At 36.8% G+C, this 20,035-nt stretch overlaps 1 long non-coding RNA gene across 1 annotated transcript in view; it reads right to left on the minus strand.

Moving 5' to 3' along the window:
* Nucleotides 1-260: 260 nt before the first annotated feature.
* The window catches only part of LOC116566074, a 58,393-nt gene continuing 38,618 nt past the window's right edge, over nucleotides 261-20,035 (minus strand). Inside the window, exon 3 of the long non-coding RNA XR_004275717.1 lies at nucleotides 261-2,040. This is a non-coding gene — a long non-coding RNA (uncharacterized LOC116566074). The remainder of the gene's footprint in view (nucleotides 2,041-20,035) is intronic.

Raw genomic sequence — 20,035 nt, forward strand, 5'->3', positions numbered from 1 at the left:
AAAGTCTTTAGCTACCCATCCTCCAAAGTCTCAGTGCCTCCCCCACACCCCACCGCACATACACATGTTATCCTAAAACATCTCAGGATTCTCTTAAATAAAATTCTATTTTACCATTGTGATTACACTTCTGATAATTTTATAACTTTTGGACATTTAATCTATATAATGGCTGTGTTCATTTTTGTTAATGTTCTTGCTATTTTTTCTAACGTCATACATGCCTATATATATTATGAGACATATCCAACTTGCACAAACTTTTGTGTTTCTTTTTTAGAAAAGACAGCAGGCATGAATGTAACTCATTACCAGTATATATCACAGGCTGAAATATTTGAAAATGGAAAAGTTGTTTTATAAATTTCTACTAGTTAAATTTTTCTGCCTTTCTAAAATCTCAACTATAGACACTGGTATTTTCTAACTCTCTTTTGAGACAAATTTCATGTTAGGATTAATAGCCTCATAGCAGATGGCAGCTTCACAAATTCTTACAGCCAAGTAGCAGGCACTCTGCTAAGCACTTTACAAACATTATCTTTTTTATTCCTCACAGTAAGCCTGTGAGAAAGATATTATCATTATTAACCCTAATTTATGAATAAGAAAATTGAGATTAGAAAGATTAGATTACCAATAATCTGGTTTCTCTTTAGATTGTATAAATCTTTCACCTTTTACTAAATAGATTACCCAAAGTTACACAATAAGTAGAAGAGCAAAGACTGTAACTCATTGACCATAAACTTTCTGCTTAGTCCAGACTCTTGCAGAAAACTCGGGTTTAATTTGTTATTCATTTCACTAAACAAGACTAAACTTTCTCAGTATATTTCAAAATGTCCTGGTACATTCATCATTTTTTGAGTCATTGCTTTATTCATTCAAAAAGCATTGTTCTAGGTACTAGGTACAGCTATCAACACACATCCTACTCTCATGGAACTCATGGTCTAGCCAATATTGAAGGGGCTCTACTATCTGCACTAATGAGAAGAATTCTCACAGACAAACAGGGCTTTTTGTCTTTCACAGTAGGATCAGAGAGCAGGTGCAAGACAGAAGGTTTCATGTTGCGTGCTATAGAAAAAAGCAATCACTCCTGATGAAGAATGGTGTTTCCTCTTTTCTATTCATATCAAAGTTTATAGATACAACTTACCTAAGTTACATGAATGTTTACAAATATGTCCTATGATATAGATTTAGTCATGTACAAGTGTGACTTTTTTTTTAAAGAAGCATATATTCTGACTCTTCACATATCTTCTTTAGCTATGATTAAAATCTTAAAGATCAATATACTAGGAGTCTAGTTGCTACTCTTCCCCATAAATTCTTTGCTTTCATTTGCCCATTTATGAGCTCAAAGAAGTTCCTTATTCAACAAATGGGCTTTCACAAAACATGCAATGATAAAAGACAAAGCCAATATCTTGACAAGGTTACAGTCTCCAAGTGAAACACCCTGAAGGGGAACCACTCATAAGTTCACAAGACTTAAAACTTCAGAATCGCCAACTCATCAACTTTCATGCCCCATTAAATACAGACTCAAAAATCCTGGATTTACCCTTGTTTTATTTAATAAGGGTTGATTAGCTTTGCAATTAAGCCATATAGTTCTTAGGCTTTGCTCTGAAAGAATACCCATCTACTTACTGCCACTTAAAAAGTCTTACTTTCTTTATAATAGCCTTTTCGGTTAGTTTCAATTGGGAAGAACAGACAATATCTCACAGCACCATTTAACACAAACTCAGTCTACAAGTACACTAAGGAATAAGCAATCGTCTCAGCTTGTAGTTAATGAATCAAAGTTTAAGACGACAAATTGGCTCGCTGAGGCAAAATAGTTAATTAACTTTTAGTCAGAAATATTCATCTTGCTCTCCTGGCATAAACAAGTCTCATAAACTTTGTTTACTTACTCAAGTGTTTTTCTTCTCTTCTGCATCCCTAGGCATCATTCAGAGTTCTTAATATATCATGTCAGACTATCTTCATAATTTTCATCCAATTTTTTAACTTTTCAGCCTCTAAGGAAAAGAAAATACATCTCCTCATTAATCTGGGTTCTATAAACAGTGGGGTACACATTTTTTTAAAAAAAGAAAAAAGTAAACCTCCAACATTAAATTCTGTAGTCTCCATGACTTCCCAGGCTAATTGAATCAGACTTTCGTGTTTCTTAAACACATTAATTTCAGATGTTCAGTTAACTCAATTTGTTTAGCCTGTCAGGTAAGACTGCAGACTGATGTAACAGTGGCTGGCGTGTCCAATTAGCAAAGAGGTTTAATGGCAACCACTCCAGACCCTCTTGCCTCTGATACTTTACAGATGTAACATTTCCTTAAAACAAAATTATAAATATTAGCTAATAAGAGAGCTATGTCAATGGTTTTGATGAATACATATCTGAATAGCAATTACATTATATACTCCCTAGCCAATTTTCCATAGTGGCCTTTTGCTAATTTTTCCCCCAATTTTCATGTTTCTTCTAGAGAAAATATTCATACATTGACTGGCAACATCTATTTGGTATCCTCTGTCACTGACTGTGTTTTCTAAAGGAAGACTGTCTGCTACAGTGAATGCTTACATTTAACCACTACTGACAATAAATGCCACTTAGATTTTGTTCTTTGCAGTGTTGCCACAAAGTTTACATTTTTCCTAGCTCTGTGCCAGTTTTCTTAAACTTCAAGTCATCATCATTTTATGAGTTGCTTTTTCCAAAAGCAAATTTTAGGTTCATAAATTAAGTGTTGGACCAGAAATGGTGCTTATTTTTGAAATGACTCATATTCGTGTTTGCATGAAAAGTCTGTTTAATGCCTTCCTACATACATTAAGAGACAAACATAGTGTGCTAGAGAAAGCAACCCTCAACTAAAAAATAAATTATGCTCCCACAAAATTTATTTGTATGTTGTCATATTTTCCTATAAGTAAAACATATTTTAACTTATATACATATTTGACTTATGTGAGTTAAACATACTTTCCCATAAAACCAATCCGAAATAAGATTGATATTATTTAAGTCAACAAACATTTATCTGACTCCTACAATGCACCAGGTGAAGTTCTAAGAGCCAGGAGTACTCAGATGAATAAGACAGGGTGCTGTCCTCAAGGATTTACAAAATAACAAGACAGAATTTATGTTTATGGGAAAGGTATTCTATGCTTTTCCTTGGGAGTCTAAGCATGTATTTTTTTTTTTCACTCTACTAATGGATACTCATATATGTCTACCTACAACCTTCCTAACACCTGGAACAAAGGCTCTCCAATGTAATATGATAAGTACATGAGGTGTTAAGTGAAACAAAAAAGGCACTCGCCCAAGATGGGAGAAAATGGGGGGAACATGATTGGATAGAAAGCTTTTCTGAAGAAGATGATGGATCAGTTGAGTCATGAGGGACGGGTGAAATTAATTATACCACTGAGTCTCAAAAAATGTGATCTTCAGACTATCAACATGACCTAAGAACTTGTTAGAAATATGAATTAGTAGGTATAACAAGATAAAAGAGTAGAAAGCTACAGCAGCGGCCCCCCAAACAAGGATATCAAGTTAACAACTATCTACCCAGGAAAATACCTTCATAAGAACCAAAAATCAGGTGAGCACTCACAGTACCTGCTTTCAACTTCACATCTCAGAAAGAGGCAAGGAAGAGATAGTAAAAACAGTCCTGAATTGGATGCCACCCCTCTCCCACCACAGACAGCACAGCATGGTGCAAAGAGCATCTCTGGGCACTGGAGGAGAGAGAATTTAGAAACTGTGAGGCACTGAACTCAGTTCTCTCTTAGAACAGAAAGGAAAAGCAAATCAAATTCAGCAGATGTCCACACGCAGATGGAGCCTTTAAACTACCCCTTGCCAGCGGAGAATTGCTGAACCCAGCAGCCCAAACTTGAGTGCCCACAAACTTCCCCACTAAGGGGCAAAAAGCCTTTTGTCTCTAAGTAAGCTTGAAAGGTAGTCTAGGCTACAAGGACAGCAACTTGTAGGTGGGTCCTAGGGCTGAACCAGGCCCAGAGACAATGAACTGAGGGGACATGTGACATACTGAGACACCAGCTGGGACAGCCAAGAGAGTGCTGGCATCATCTCTCCCCAGTTCCCAGATTGAACAGCCTATGGGTCCAAAAGAGGCCCTTTTCTTCTATTTACGGAGAAGAGAGGAAACAAAAGGAAAAACTTTGCCTTGCATCTGTATTACCAACTCAGCCACAGCAGGATAGGACACTGGTCAGAGTCATGGGATCTCTGTACTAGACCCTAGCTCCCAGACAATACCTTGGGGCAGAAGGGAAGTGACTGTCTTGAAGGAAATGACCCAGTTATGGAAGCATTCATCACCTGCTAACTGAAGAGCCCTTGAGACCTGAATAACAAGCAGCAATACCCAGATACAACATCAAAGGTCTTGGTGAGCCTGAGACTTGCTGGTTTCAGATGAGACTCAGCACATTACCAGCTGTGGTGGCAATAGGGAAAACTTCCTTTCCTTATGCTTGAGAAAACCAGAGGGAAATGTAAAGGGGACTTTGTCTTGCACCTTAGGTACTAACATGGCCACTAATGGGGTAGAACACCAAGGGGACTCTAAGTGCACCCAATTTCAGGACTTCATTCTCTGATGATATTTCTGGACCTTCCCCGTGCCAGAAAAAAGCCCACTTCCCTGAAGGGTGAGTCCTAGGTCAGACAGCATTCACCACTAGCTGACTTAAGAGACCTTGGGCATTAAGGGAAAAATGGTGGTAGTCTAGTAGTATCCCTCAGGGCCAGGGGTGATGTTGGCTATGAGGTAAGGCCTTTATGCCTTTGGAAAGGCAAGTGAATAGTGGGAAGAACAGCATCTTATAGTTTGAGTACCAACTCAGCTGCAATACAAGGAATACCAGGTAGACCTCTAAGGTTTTTGACTCTAGTCCCTGACTAACAGATGACACTTCAGGACCCACCCAGGGTCTAGGGGAACTCACTGACCTGAAGGGAAGGACACAGGCCTGGCTGGCTTTGCCACTGCCTGATTTTAGAACCCCAGGGCCTTCAGTAGAGATAGGTAGGAACCAGGGAGTGGTTACAGCAGGCCTTGGGTGAGACCCACTGCTGTGGTGGCTTCAGCACATTATGACCCAGTGTAATCATAATGATGGTGGTTACAGAGGTACTTGTGTCACTCCATCTCTGCTCCAGGTGTCTTAAAACAGAGTGTGCGTCTCTGTATGTTTAGGAGAAAGCAAGGGAAGAGAACAAGAATCTCTGCTTGGTAATCTAGAGAATTATCCTGGATCTTGTTCAAGACCATCAAGGTGGTACACCTATGAGTCTGCAAGAACTACAGTGTTACTGGGCTTGAGGTGCCCCCTAATGCATATACGGCTTAGATCACAACACCCAATTCCTTTCAAATATCTGGAAAGCCTTCCCAAGAAGGATGGCTACATATAAGCTCAGACAGTGAAGGCTATAATAAGTACCTAACTCTTCAGTGCCCAGACACCCAAAAACGTCTACTAGCATCAACACCATCCAGCAAAACATGACCTCACCAAATGAACTTAATTAGGCACCAGAGATCAGTCCTAGAGAAACAGAGATATGTGACCTTTCAGAAAGAAAATTCAAAACAGCAGCATTGAGGAAACTCGAAGAAATTCAAGACAACACAGAGAGGAAGTTCATATTTCTATTAGATAAAGTTAACAAAGAGACTGAAATAATTAAAAGGAATCAAGAAGAAATTCTGGAGCTGAAAATGTAACTGGCACACTGAGGGATGCATCGGTGTCCTTTAATAGCAAAATTCATCAAACAAAAGAATGAATTAGTAAGCTTGAAAACAGACTATTTATAAATACACAGTCAGAGGAGACAAAAGAAGAAAGAATAAAAAACAATGAAGCAAGTCTACAGGATCTAGAGAATAGCCTCAAAAGGGCAAATCTAAGAGTTATTGACCTTAAAGCGGAGGTAGAGAAAAGAACTAGAGTAGAAAGTTTATTTGAAGGAATAAAAATACAGGACTTCCAAAATCTAGAGAAAGATATCCATATCCAGGTACAAAAAGGTTATAGAACACCAAGCAGATTTAGCCCAAAGAAGACTATCTCAGGGTATTTAATAATCTAAACCCCAAAAGTTAAGAATAAAGAAATGATTCTAAAAGCAGCAAGAGAAAAGAAACAAATAACATAAACTAGGGCCTCACTATGTCTAGCAGTAGACACTTCAGAGGAAACGGTACAGGGCAGGAGAGAGTGGCATGACATATTTAAAGTGCTGAATAAAAAAAAAAAGCCTTTTAACTCAGAATTCAGTGAAAATATGTTTCAAATGTAAAGGAGAAATAAGACTTTCCCAGACAAAAGTTGGGGGATTTCATCAATACCAGACCCATTCTACAAGAAATATTAAAGGAAATACTTACATCAAAAAGAAATGATAATTAATGAGGGATAAATTATTCCTCATCAAGGTACAAAACTCACTGGTAATAGTAAGTACACAGAAAGATACAGAATATTATTACTGTAACTGTGGTGTGTAAATATCTCTTATCCTATGTAGAAAGACTAAACAATAAACAAATTAAAAGTAATAACTACAACAACTTTTTGAGACATAGTACAATAAGATTTAAATAGAAATGAGAAAAATTAAAAAGTAGAAGGATGAAGGTGTAGGGTTTTATCACTTTTCATTTTTCTTGTTTGTTTTTACAAATAGTTATCAGTTAAAAATAAATTATAAGACAATATTTGCAAACCTCATAGTAACCTCAAACCAAAATACAATGGAGACACACAAAAAAGCAAGAAACCATATTGTATTTAAAGAGAAAATCACCTTCCCTAAAAAGAAGACAGGGAGGAAAGAAAAAAAGGAAGAGAAGGCCACAAAATAACCAGAAAACGAATAATAAAAAGGTGGGAGTAAGTCCTACTTATGAATAATAACACTAAATGTAATGGACTGAAGTGTCCAGTAAAAAGACAGACTGGCTGAATGAATGAAAAAGCAAGACCCATCTATCTGTTACCTACAAGAAACATACTTCACCTGTAAAGGCACACATAAGCTGAAAATAGAGATGGAAAAAGATATTTGGTGCCAATGGAAACAAACAAACAAAAAAAGAGTAGGAATTGCTATGCTTACATCACACAAAATCTATTTCAAGACAAAAACTATAAGAAGAAGCAAAGAAAGTAGCTATATAATGATAAAGGGATCAATTCAGCAAGAGAATATAACAACTTTAAATATAAATACACTCAACACTGGACCTAAAGCCAATACTATTAGAGCTAATGAGAGAGACAGGCCTCAATACAATAATAGCTAGAGATACCAACATCTCACTTTCAACATTGGACAGGTCTTCCAGACAGAAAATCAACAAGCATCACACTTAATCTGCACTGTAGACCAAATGAAACTAATAGATATTTACAGAATATTTCATCCAATAGCTGTAGAATACACATTTTTTTCCTCAGCACTTGGATCATTCTCAAGGATTAGCCATGTGTTAGGTAACAAAACAAGTCTTAAAACATTCAAAAAATTTAAATAATATCAAACATTTTCTTTGACCACAATGGAATGAAACTAGAAATTAATAACAAGAGGAATTTTGGAAACGATACAAATACATGGAAATTAAACAATATGCTCCTGAACAACCAGTAGGTCAATAAAAAATTAGGAAGGCAATTACAAAATTTATTGAAATAAATAATAATGGAAACGCAACATATCAAAACCTATGGTATAACAGCAAAAGTAGTACCAAGAGAGTTTATAGCTGTAAGTGCCTACATAAAAAAATTAAAAGGCAGAAACTTCAAATAATCTAACAACACATATTAGGGAACTAGAAAAGTAATAACAAATAAATTTGAAGTGAAGGAAATAAAAGATTAATGAAACAAAACAAATTGTTTTTTAAAAAGTTAAAATTTACCAACCCTTAGCCAGACTAAGAAAAAAAGAGGGAAGATTCAAATAAATAAAATCAGAAATGAAAAAGGAGACATTACAACTCTTATTGCAGAAATTCAAAGGTTCATTAGTGGCTACTATGAACAAATAAATGCCAATAAATTGGACAATTTGGAAGAAATGAACAAATTATTTGACACATACAACCTACCAAGACTGAACCAGGAAGAAATCGAAAGCCTGAATAGATCAATACCAAGTAACAAGATTGAAGACATCAGAAAAGGTCTTCTAGTAAAGAAAAGCCCAGGGCCTGAAGTCTTCACTGCTGAATTTTACCAAACATTTAAAGATGAACTAATACCAATCCTACTTGAATTATTCTGAAAAATAGAGGAGGAAGGGTACTTAAAAACTCACTCTGCCAGGCCAGTATCAACATGATGTATCATACCAACAGAATGAAGAATATAATTATATGATTATTTCAATTCATACAGAACAAAATTGAATAAAATTCAACATTTCTTTATCATAAAAACCCTCAAAAAACTGGGGATAGAAGAAATATACCTCAACTTAATAAAAGCCACATGTGACAGACCCACAGCTAGTACTGAATGGGGAAAATATAAAAGCCTTTCTTCCAAAATCTGGAACACAGAAAGTATGCTCACTTTCAGTACTGTTATTAACATAGTACTGGAAGTCCTAGCAAGAACAATCAGACAAGAGATAGATATAAAGGGCATTATCCTTGTCTGCTGATGATATGATCTCATATTTGGAACAACCTAAAGACTCCACAGGAAAACTATTAGAAGTGAAATTCAATAAAGTTGCAAGATATAAAATTAACACACAGAAATTGTAGCATTTTTATACATCAACGGTGAACAATCTGAAAAAAGAATTAAAAAGTAATCTCATTTATAATAGTCACACATAAATAGCTAGTAATTAGCTAAAGAAGTAAAAGATATCTATAATAAAAACAATAAAACACTGATTAAATAAGTTGAAGAGGACACCAAAAATGGAAAAATATTGCAGGTTCATGGATTAAAAGAATTAATATGGTTAAAATGTCCATACCATCCAAAGTTACATACAGATTCAATGCAATCCCTGTCCAACTACCAGACATTCTTTGTAGAAATAGAAAAAACAATCCTAAAATTTGTATGGAGCCACAAAAGACCCAGAATAGCCATGCTGTCATGAGCAAAAAGAACAAAACTGGAGGACTCATACTACCTAACTTCAAATCATACTATAGAAATATAGTAATTAAAACAGCATGGTACTGGCATAAAAACAGACACATAGACCAATGGAGCAGAACAGGGAACCCAGAAACAAATTCACATACCTAAAGGTAAGTCATTTTCGACAAAGGTGGCAATAACTTACACAGGGAAAAAGAGAGTCTCTTCAATATATGTTATTGGGAAACTGGATATCCATCCAGTTTTGCATATCCATCCATATGCAAAAGAATAAAACAAGGCCCCTATCATTTACCATATAGAAAAATAAAAAAAAATGGATTAAAGGCTTAAATCTGAGACATTAAACTATAAAAGTAATACAAGAAAACGTTGAAGAAAATCTTTAGGACACTGGTCTGTGCAAAGATTTCTTCAGCAATACCCCACAAACTCAAGCAACCAAAACACACATGGACAAATGGGATCACATCAAGTTAAAAAGCTTTTGCACAGCAAAAAACACAATAAAAAAAATGAAGAGATAACTCGCAGAATTGGAAAAAATATTTGCAAACTACCCCTCTGACAAGGGATTAATAGCCAGAATATATAAGGAGCTAAATCAACTATATAGGAAAAAAAAAAAACTAAGAATCTGATTAAGGAATGAGCAAAATATTTAAACAGACATTTCTCAGAAGACATACAAATGGCAATCAGGTATATGAAAAGGTGCTCAATATCATTGATCATCAGAGAAATGCAAATTAAAACTATAATGAGATATCATCTCACTCCAGTTAAAATGGCTTGTATTCAAAAGACAGGCAATAACAAATACTGGTGAGGGTGTGGACAAAAGGAAACCCTTGTACACTATTGGTGGAAATGTAAATTAGTTCAACCACTCTGGAGAACAGTTTGGAGACTGCTTAAGAAACTAAAACTTGAGCTACCATATGATCCAGGAATCCTACTGCTGGGTAGATGCCCAAAAGAAAGGAAATCATTATATCAAATAGTTATCTGCACTCCCATATTTGCTGCAGCACTGTTAAAATAACTAAGATTTGGAAGCAACCTAAGTGTCCATCAACAGATGAATGCATAAAGAAAATGTGGTACATATGCACAATGGACTCCTATTTAGCCACCAAAAAAGAATGAGATCTAGTCATTTGTAACAACACTGAAGGAACAATATTGAAGATAATTATGTTAAGTGAAATAAGCAAGGCACAGAAAGACAAACATTGCCTGTTCTCACTTATTGTAAGATCTAAAAATCAAATTAATTGAACTCATGGACACAGAGCATAGAAGGATAGTTACCAGAGGCTGAAAACGTAATGGAGGGTTGAGTGGGAGATGGAGATAGTTAATTGGTACAACATAACTAGAAATAATGAATAAGATCTCTTGTTTAATAATACAATAGAGTGACTATAGTCGATAATAACTTAATTGTACATTTTAAAATTACTTAGAGTATAACTGCATTGTTTGTAACTCAAAAAATAAATGCTTGAAGGAATGGATACCCCATTATTCATGATGTGATTATTTCACATTGCATGCCTGTATCGAAACATTTTGTGTATCCCATAAATATATACACCTACAGTGTGCCTACAAAAGTATTTTAAAGTAATGTTTAAAAATTAATGAAAATTTTTAAGAAATAAAAGTTATACCAAAGGAAAGAAAGAAGTATAAACTTTTAGGCCCAGCCTTACAGCTACTGAATCAGAAGCTCTGAGGGCAAGAGTAAGCAATTTGAGTTTTAACAAACTCTCAAGGCAATTGTAATTCTGATGTACAGTAAGGTTTGAAAACCACTGTATAGGTCAGTTTTTAAGCAATAAAGCATTAGGAAGTGCTGATGAATTTTCAGGGAGTGAATTATGTTATCAACCACTTAGGATAGTTGTAGTAGATCTTCCAGTTGCTCTGAGTATGGGTTGTTAACAGTTCACAACTGCACTCTGCTCCTGAGACTTGTTCTCAGCTTTATGAGATGTGGCTTACCTAAGAATGCCTGGGAGGCTATGCCTTTTTCAAAAATAATCCACAGCCAATGACTGAATGATGTGGAGAAATAAAAGGCTAGTCTGATTACTTAAGATAGAAAAGCTTTATGGTATGCTTCATGTTCCAGAGCTCCCCACAGGGTCAGCTGAACACACATATTTGCCTGATGTCTTTCTCTGTTCTTTCCTACTTTTTTCAATCCTTTCCAGGTTTCTCCTAAGAGCACTCCCTCAATAAATTACTGGTACAGGCTGTGTTTAGGGAACCACAACCAAAGACAGTGTTACATAGTAAGAGAATGCATAGAAAGAGAATACACATGTTACATAGTAAGACAACACACACACACACACACACACACACACAGATTGAACTTCAATACAACATAATGTATTCACATGGGTAGGGAGAAGGGAAATTTCTCAGACTGCCATCTTGCATTGCCAGGAAAATATCTTTTCAATTTACAATAAACAATAATTTCCATTCCATTTCTCACCATACACCAGAAAAGAGGAGACTCCAAACCCAAGCCACAGGTCAGGAGCTGTGTGCTCCTTTGCAGAGAAAGACAGATATTCTTGGAGATAAGGAAGGGAAAGAAAGTCTGGCAAGGTGAGGAACTGGAACAACCCACCCAGTGATAGAGAATTATCAGGAAATAGATGCTGCAAGGAGAAGTCATAGAAGCCAAAGGAAGGACGTTCAGTAAAGGCCAACCATGGGCTTCCCTTCTTCCTTCTTTATCTTCATCCTCTTCTTTTCGTGGCTCTAGGGGCTCCTGCTAATGCAAATTACTAAGGCCATATTAAGGCATTTGATGGTCACATAGTTTTTCTTCCAAGAGCTTCTGCTTTCCTTTCCACTTGTGATGATTAATTTTATGGGTCAATTTGAATGAGTTAAAGGGATGCCCAGACAACTGGTAAAACGTTATTTCCAGGTGTGTCTCTAAGGATTAGTATTTCTAAAAGAGATTAGCATTTCAATCAATAGGCTGAATGAAGAAGACCCTCTCTCCAATGTGGGTGAGCATTATCCAATCCCCTAAGGATCCAGAGAGAACAAAAAGATGAAGGAACAGCAAATTATTTTCTCCTTCAGTTGGGACATCTATCTTCTCCTGCCATGTGACATAGGAATGCCTTGTTCTTGGAATTTTGGGCTCACGCTGAATTATTTTACAGCCTTTCCTGGTTCTCCAGCAGATGGCATGTTGTAGGATTTCTCAGCCTTCATCATCATATTGGCCAATTCCCATAATATATCTTCTCATATATATGTATATATGCTATTAGTTCTGTTTCTCTAGATAACCCGGACTAACACAATTCTCCATTGGTGGGTTATCCAGAGAAACAGATTGCTTTTCTCTGGATCAAAGCAATGATGGCTTCTAATTAGGATCTCTTTCCTGTTTGTTCAAATGAAGTATGGGAATCCAGTCCATCAAGCTTATTCCCTTTTCCTGGTGTTCAAGTAAGCACATATAACTTTCGAAAATATTTTGGATATTTTTTCTGTTAACACAATATAAAAATAGACCAGGGAAATGTATTCAATTTGAATGTGTCTCCACCACCAGCACCAGAGAGGGACTTTCTTCCCACTACACTAGATCCTGAAAATATAAATGACTGAAGACTCTACAGCTATCATACTGCCACATATGGATAAGATGGGTTTCCAGAGACTATACAAGGATTCTGAGAATAATGGTAGGACTAAAAGTAAACCATTTATTTATTTCAGAATTTAGCAGTGTCTGAAACAAAGTCTACCCTGAATATTTCAATGTGAAATGTGAAATTCCCATTTCTGCTTTAAACCACTTTGAAACTGTTTTTCTATCATTTTTCAACAGAGACACCTAGCTAATATAACATACCATATCTTTTTCAGAAAGTAAATATTTATTAGAATCTCACCTTCTCTAGGCTTTCCTCTTTTGCTGAAGGATCTTTAAATATCTTTACCTTCTTCCTTTTATTCATTTACAATATTGCCAAAAATGTATCCCAATGAATATTAGTTTGGGGTGTTGATCATACAAAATGTAAAAGATTAGAGAGGCTCTATGACCATACAAATTTGGAAGTTACTATCTTCTACAAACTTTAACCAGTTTTTTTACTGCAGGACTTCTCAGAGACTTTAACTTGAGTTTTACAAGCTAAATCTCTAGGAAAGAGTAATACTAGGCCTAACTGTCCCAATTTGTTTGGCTTTGAAAATCTTATTTTTGTTGAGAAACCATGGGACAAGATTATATGTAGTACATTTCAGAAAATTGAGATTTAGATAGAATTCTAGACCTTTACTATTTCAAATTGTTTAGGACTTGGGGGCCTTTTGACTCTACCACATAGGCCTTTTGGCCATTCTATCTAGTGAACCCCAGAAGAGCTCTATGGGAGAGCTTCTTTGGAGACCAGGGTGAAGGAGAATGCTAAACATAGGAGCAGTGTAAATAATTGTGCTTTCCCCTGTGCCAGCATGGAAAAAGGTTTCCTCATCTTTGGACAGACTGTAGGTCTCCATTGTATCATGGTCATTTTTATTTTTATCACTGCATGTGGTGCCCATTTGTTAAATTTAAGGTAATATATCTATGAAAATATCTGAAACACATTTATTAACTTAAAAAAACACACTCAGAACATGAAAAGTACTATGCCAATTAATTATCTTGAATACATCTGAGCAGAACAGATTTTAGAAAGTCACTTTTAAGGTTTTGGCTGTATTTCCTGAAATGTTTTTGATGGGATTTTAATGTTTTAAAAGTCTGACAGCTGCTCCTGAAGATGGAATGCTGTTTGTCAGCAAGCTACAGCTAACTCATTTTGATAAATAGGTAATTTGTTCCCTTAGAAAACAGTTAAAAGCATTCACTGACATTTGAGTAGAAAGGAAACACAGGCAATCTGTGGTAGGGGGAGGATCAAATCTGGCACACCAACTCATCCCAAACTCTGGGAAGGTGAAAAAGACATTGGACACACAAGGGAAGGTTGCTCTTGTGTCTCTAGTGAAAGGGATTAAATTGCAAGTAATTCTCTTTTACCACCTGACATAGTAAAAAGATGCTATAATATAGAAAGCCGGTTCCTTTGTGCCATGATTTAAATGTTTTTGACTTCTCTAAAATTCATGTTGAAACTTAATTCTCAATCCAACATTAGTAAGAGGTGTGACCTTTAGGGGGTGATTGAGTCATGAGGGCTCTGCCCTCATGAATGACAGTAGGTGCCCTAATAAAAGGGCTTGATGGAGGAAATTCACCCCATTTTGCCCTTCCATCCCATCTGTCATGTGATGATACAGTGTTTCCCCCTCCAGAGGACACAGCATCAAGTTGCCCTCCTAGAAGCAGAGAGTAGCCCTCACCACACATGATGCTGGAGTCTTGATCTTGGACTTCCCAGGCTCCAGAACTGGGATGAAATAAGTCTCTCTGTTTTATAAATTACCCAGTCTAAGGTATTTTGTTATACTTACATAAATGGACTGACACTCTGTGTGACTTTTTGCATTTACTTTAAAGGGACATAATATCCACAGCCTCTTTCTAGATCTCATGCCTTCATGTATTAAGAAATGCTCTTATTCTGGTAGATGTGAAATTCAGACATTTTCTTCCAAGGGCCTGTCTGTCAAGGCAACTCCTCTTCTAATAATCCACTGATGCAGCTAGCAGTTTCCTGGACCAGATTAAAGACTTATTTTTCTCAAGCCTTTGATACTCCCGATTGTCTATCTATTCCCCATGTTAATCATACAAACACACACCATCAATTTCTGGTCAAGAAAACAAAAACCATCATAACATTTCAAAAACAGAGGGTTTCATACAAGGAACTGGGTGCAAAGGGCATTGTATGACTGAAAGAATAGTCCAGGGAGGAAGCTGCTGCCACTCTAAGGCTAGAAGAAAGGGAGGAGGCAGAGGTATAACAACCTATGAGCTTGGACCAGGAGCCACATGCAGTTGGTTTTCAGGATTCTGAGGAGGGAGCACAGGTGGTTCCTTATGAGGAAGTATGAAGACACAGGTTCCTAAAGTACTGAAAGTAATCAGATATTGCAGCCAACAACCGCTGCTGGGGCAACACTATTTCTGGTCCTACAGTGTAAGAACAGGCAAAAGGATAATGTCCCTTCTCCCCTGCACCCACTTTCCCATCTCTCTATGGTACCCCTATTGGCAGGTTCTATAAAAGAACCACCAAGACAAAGGAGTCTGGAAAATCTCTTTTGCGGGGCCCCACAGCAGTATCAAACAATGGGCATAAGACAGTTGACCTGGAGCTGAAAGAAATTGTTAAATAACCAGCCCCACACCAAACTTTCTCTCTCCTTCATAGCTAGATCTACTCTCTTCCCTCCTGGTCCAAATCTAAGCAAAAGAATAGAGGTAGAGGGTTTCCCTTAGTACCAAACATTTAAGTGAATTATCCTGGGTCACAGTGCCACTGTCATAGTGATAACGACATCCCCTAAGGAAAAAAGTGACTGACTTTGGGCAAGATGTATAAACTCATTGGGCATTATTTTGTTTTTTTTTTTTCTTCTGGGATAAATATAACTACCTTGGAAAGTAGAATCAAGTGCTCAAATAGGTAATCTAAATCTGGGGCTTAGCATAGTGCCAGAGCCATGATAGACGCACAGCAAACAGTTGACTTCCTTCTTTCCCTTCCTTATTCTCCATTCCTTCCTTGTTAAATAAAAGGCTTTGTATATTGTTGCTAGAATTCCAGGCATCAGTGAATGCTTATGAGATCACTGACAGGGAAATGTTTCCTTTTAGATAGAGAAGTTTTACTAATCCAGCAGGCCAGACTCTTGTGAGTTCTAAAGAGGAGATACACAAATTGCCTACAAGAATAAATCTATTGGCTGGGTGTGGTGGCTCATGCTTGTAATCCCAGCACTTTGGGAGGCAAAGGCAGGTGGATCACTTGAGGTCAGGAGTTCAAAACCAGCCTGTCCAACATGGCAAAACCCCATCTCTACTGAAAATACAAAATTAGCCGGGCATAGTAGTGCATGCCTGTAATCCCAGCTACTCAGGAGGTTGAGGCAGGAGAATCGCTTGAAACTGGGAGGCAGTGATTGTAGTGAGCCAAGATCGTGCCACTGCACTCCAGCCTGGGCAACGAGAGCAAAACTCCATCTCAAAAAAAAAAAAAAAAGAATTAAGCTATTGTAAGGATACATGGGAAATAGAAAAAGAGGACTTAGCAGAACAATTTCCTGCTCAGAAATGTGTAACAAATTTCATAAGACATTGGGAAATTCTACCTAACTTTACTAGGGACAAAAGCCTGTGCTTTCACTTTCTACCTTTTCTTTGCTCATCTGGCATTTGTGTTTTCCAAAACTTGTGAATTTGAATGGGCTCTTTTGTCTGACTAAATATGAAGCATTGCTATTGAGCAGAGTTCACATAATTACATCAAAGATTATTGGCCTCCCAAACCCAGCCCACATGTGGTTGATTCCAAAACATATACCTCCCCCTTCCCAATCACCATGCTACAGCTAACACAGCAAAATTGAAACTGGTCTGTGAAAGGCCATCTAATCCATTCACCTAAAAAAAAATTAAGCATTTCTCATAAACCAGATCTCACTGGCTCTTTCCTTCTACCCTGATAAAAAGAAACATTTTCTTCTACTCTCCCTTTATAATTACCCTGTCTGAAAACCATTTTATCATTGACTGGGGCTTCATAAAACATTCTGAGCAGTGATATACCAAAAGGCCACCAAGGTAAGTAAGATTTATAAAATGAAAGATACTTTGTCTTTCAGCCATGTCATCACATGGATCTCAGATGTGGAAAACAAAGAAGAGGAGAAGGGACTAATGAATGCCTCTATTTCTAAACTGAACAATTTAAATGAATGTGATATGACTTACAAAAATAAAGAAAATAGTTCACTTGCGATGCAAGTGAAAATAGAAACAGAGACTTACAGAAATAGAGAAAATAAGGTTCACTTGCGATGCATTACTTGTAAAAGTGGAATAAGGTGCTTGTGAATTATCCAAATACATGTTTAGGCATAGAGAGATGATAGCTTAAAATCAGAAAATAAATGAGTTATTTTTAATATAGACATTCCTAAACTTTTGGTTTATAGATCACTTTGAGCATCTAATGATAGCTATGGACAATCTCCTCTGGAAAAAAAAAAGAAAAGAAAGAAAAATGTATGGATGCATATATAGCCAAATTATATGTACACTTTTAGGAGATTTCCAGAACTCCCAGGTAAAGTTCTTCCCTCTCCACCTCTCTGCTCCATCTAGTGAAAAAAACTTTAATAAAAAAGTCTGAGTGCTAAGCCAGTAAGGCATTAGGACTTAACACTTCTTCATCTTGCAGTTCACCTTCCTTAACCCAAACAAGCTAAAATTATGTGTGTACCAAACAGCTTCTTTCCAAGCAATACTTTTGGGAGAAAATAAGAAACAAAGCAGGGCAATTCAATGATAAGAGTTTCTAACCATTGCTATCAAAAGACCCAAGGTGTTCATTTTCTCAATTACTGTAATGCTCATTTTCTTGTTGGATGGGCAAAGACTCCTAAGCAAACCTTGGGGCTAATTGTGTATATCCTGGCATTTATAGTGTGTTCCAAGCCTAGAGGCAGCAATTAGCAATTATATTCCACTGATTAATGTGCAATTGTAAATTTATGGGCTTGATGGTCCAAAGAGGCTCCCTGCTATGTGAGATAATGAATAGGAAATTGTCAAAATAATCAGCCAAGTCAGAGCTCACAAGTCTACCTGTGAGTTGAGAATAACGAAAGAAAACACACACACACACACACACACACACACGTCTGTCATTTAACAGAATTCAAGTTTGAAAGATGAAGTGTTGGAATGGAACAGCATAATGAAAATATTCCTTGTTGTTATTTTTGTTTCATTTCACTTACCAGCCAGTGATGGTAGTGAATATGAATACAGTGCTACTTCTCTCAGATCCGACATCAGGATATCAAGACTTATTTCACCAGCTGCTGAAAGTAGTGCTATCTCTGTGGTCAGCCCTATAGAAAATTTTCCATCCGTGGAGAAAGCTGCGTTCTCCATGGTCAGGCTAACTTCCCAGGGAGGAAAGGAAGCAGCGAATATTCAGTGACTAATCAATGACAGATTACAAAGACCTGAAGCTTCTCTTCATAACAGGACACAAACTGGAAGGGACAACTCAGCCTCAAAGCCCCTCATGGTGTTGGCTGAAATTTTGGCTGACACTGCACTGCTAATCAGCTTCTCCCTCTGCCCAGCCCTAGAAAACTTCCTAGTAAACCTCCTCTACATTGCTTGCTATTTGAGTCTGCTTCCCAGAGAATCCAACTTGCAAAAGTGATTTTGCAAGCGAATCCAACTTGTAAAACTGTCAAAGGTCACTGCAAAGCAATGTTCTTAACACAAGAAATAGCCCATTTAATTTGGTTTAACAAATATTTTTTCTTTGCCTACTCTACTCTGTGTAAAGCAAGTCTGAAACCCCATTGATTATGTAAAGTGTTTTGTTGTTTGTTTTTTGTTTAGTTTTCTTTCAAAGAATTTGTTTTGTTGTTTCGTTGGTTGCTTGGTTGATTCTTTTGAGTAAATCTCCCTCCTTTTGGATTTTCTCTATACTATAAAAAAAAAAATATAGGCTTTAAAAAAATTTCCCCAAAGGAAAACTGTTAATGATAAAAGTGAATAATATTTCTATGTTACATTTGAACTGCATAATTATGTGTATAGTTTGGCTACAGATTCTAAAAGATCAGAGGAAGGCATAAAAGGACATTATAGATTAATATAGTTTGGACATCATGCCCCTACTTCCAAATCTCATGTTGAATTATAACTCCCAGTGCTGGAGGTGGGGCCTGGTGGGAGGTGTTTGAATAATGGGGATGAATCCTTCTTGGCTGGGTGCTGTCTTTGTGATATTGAGTTCTCACAAGGTCTGGTCTTTTAAAAGTGTGTGGGACCTCCCCTCTCCACTCTCTCTCTTTCTTGCTCCTGCTTCTGCCATATTATGTGCTCTGTTCCCCTTTTGTATTCCACCATAATTGGAAGATGCCTGAGACCTCCCAGAAGCAGATGCTGCTATGCTTCCTGTATAGGCTGTAGAACCATGAATCAATTAAACCTTTTTTCTTATAAATTTCTTCATAGCAGTACAAGAATGACCGAACACTTGGTGTGACGTAAATATAAGTTATCAATACAATAAAGACAACCACAATCTTCATTAACTATAAAGACAGAGAGTGGTGAAATGTATGAATTATATATAGTAAAGGATGGCCCACTTTTCATGTGTTATATGGACACAGTTCCAAATAGTGAAGATGGACCCCACCTTAAGCAGACCTGATATCTGAAAACCCAGATTATTATAAAGGATAAATTAGGGACTAATTTTTAAAAGAATTCCCTACAGGGTTTACAAAGTATTTTATTAAAAACATGTTCCAAATTTTTTAATATATTATATTCAGGGTTTTTTTCAGTGTATTGTTAAGATCGGTGTTTTAGTATTTGGTGCTTTCTTTTCTATTTCTGTCTTCTGGAAATATTATAATTTGTACCACGGTTTCCAGTTTTTTAAGCTATACTTAATATTCTCCTGCCACCTATCAGCAGTGTGATCCTAGGTGTGTTGTTTACCCATCCAAAGCTTTAATTTCCTCTTCTGTAAAACGAAGTTCAGAATAGATAAGAGCTGTTGAGAAGACTGAGAACTGTGTGAGGAAATGGAGAAAATGCCTAACACAGTCC

The sequence above is a fragment of the Sapajus apella genome, unplaced genomic scaffold (genome assembly GCF_009761245.1).
Source record: "Sapajus apella isolate SASKATOON/1434 unplaced genomic scaffold, GSC_monkey_1.0 scaffold42, whole genome shotgun sequence".
Taxonomy (NCBI): Eukaryota; Metazoa; Chordata; class Mammalia; order Primates; family Cebidae; genus Sapajus; species Sapajus apella.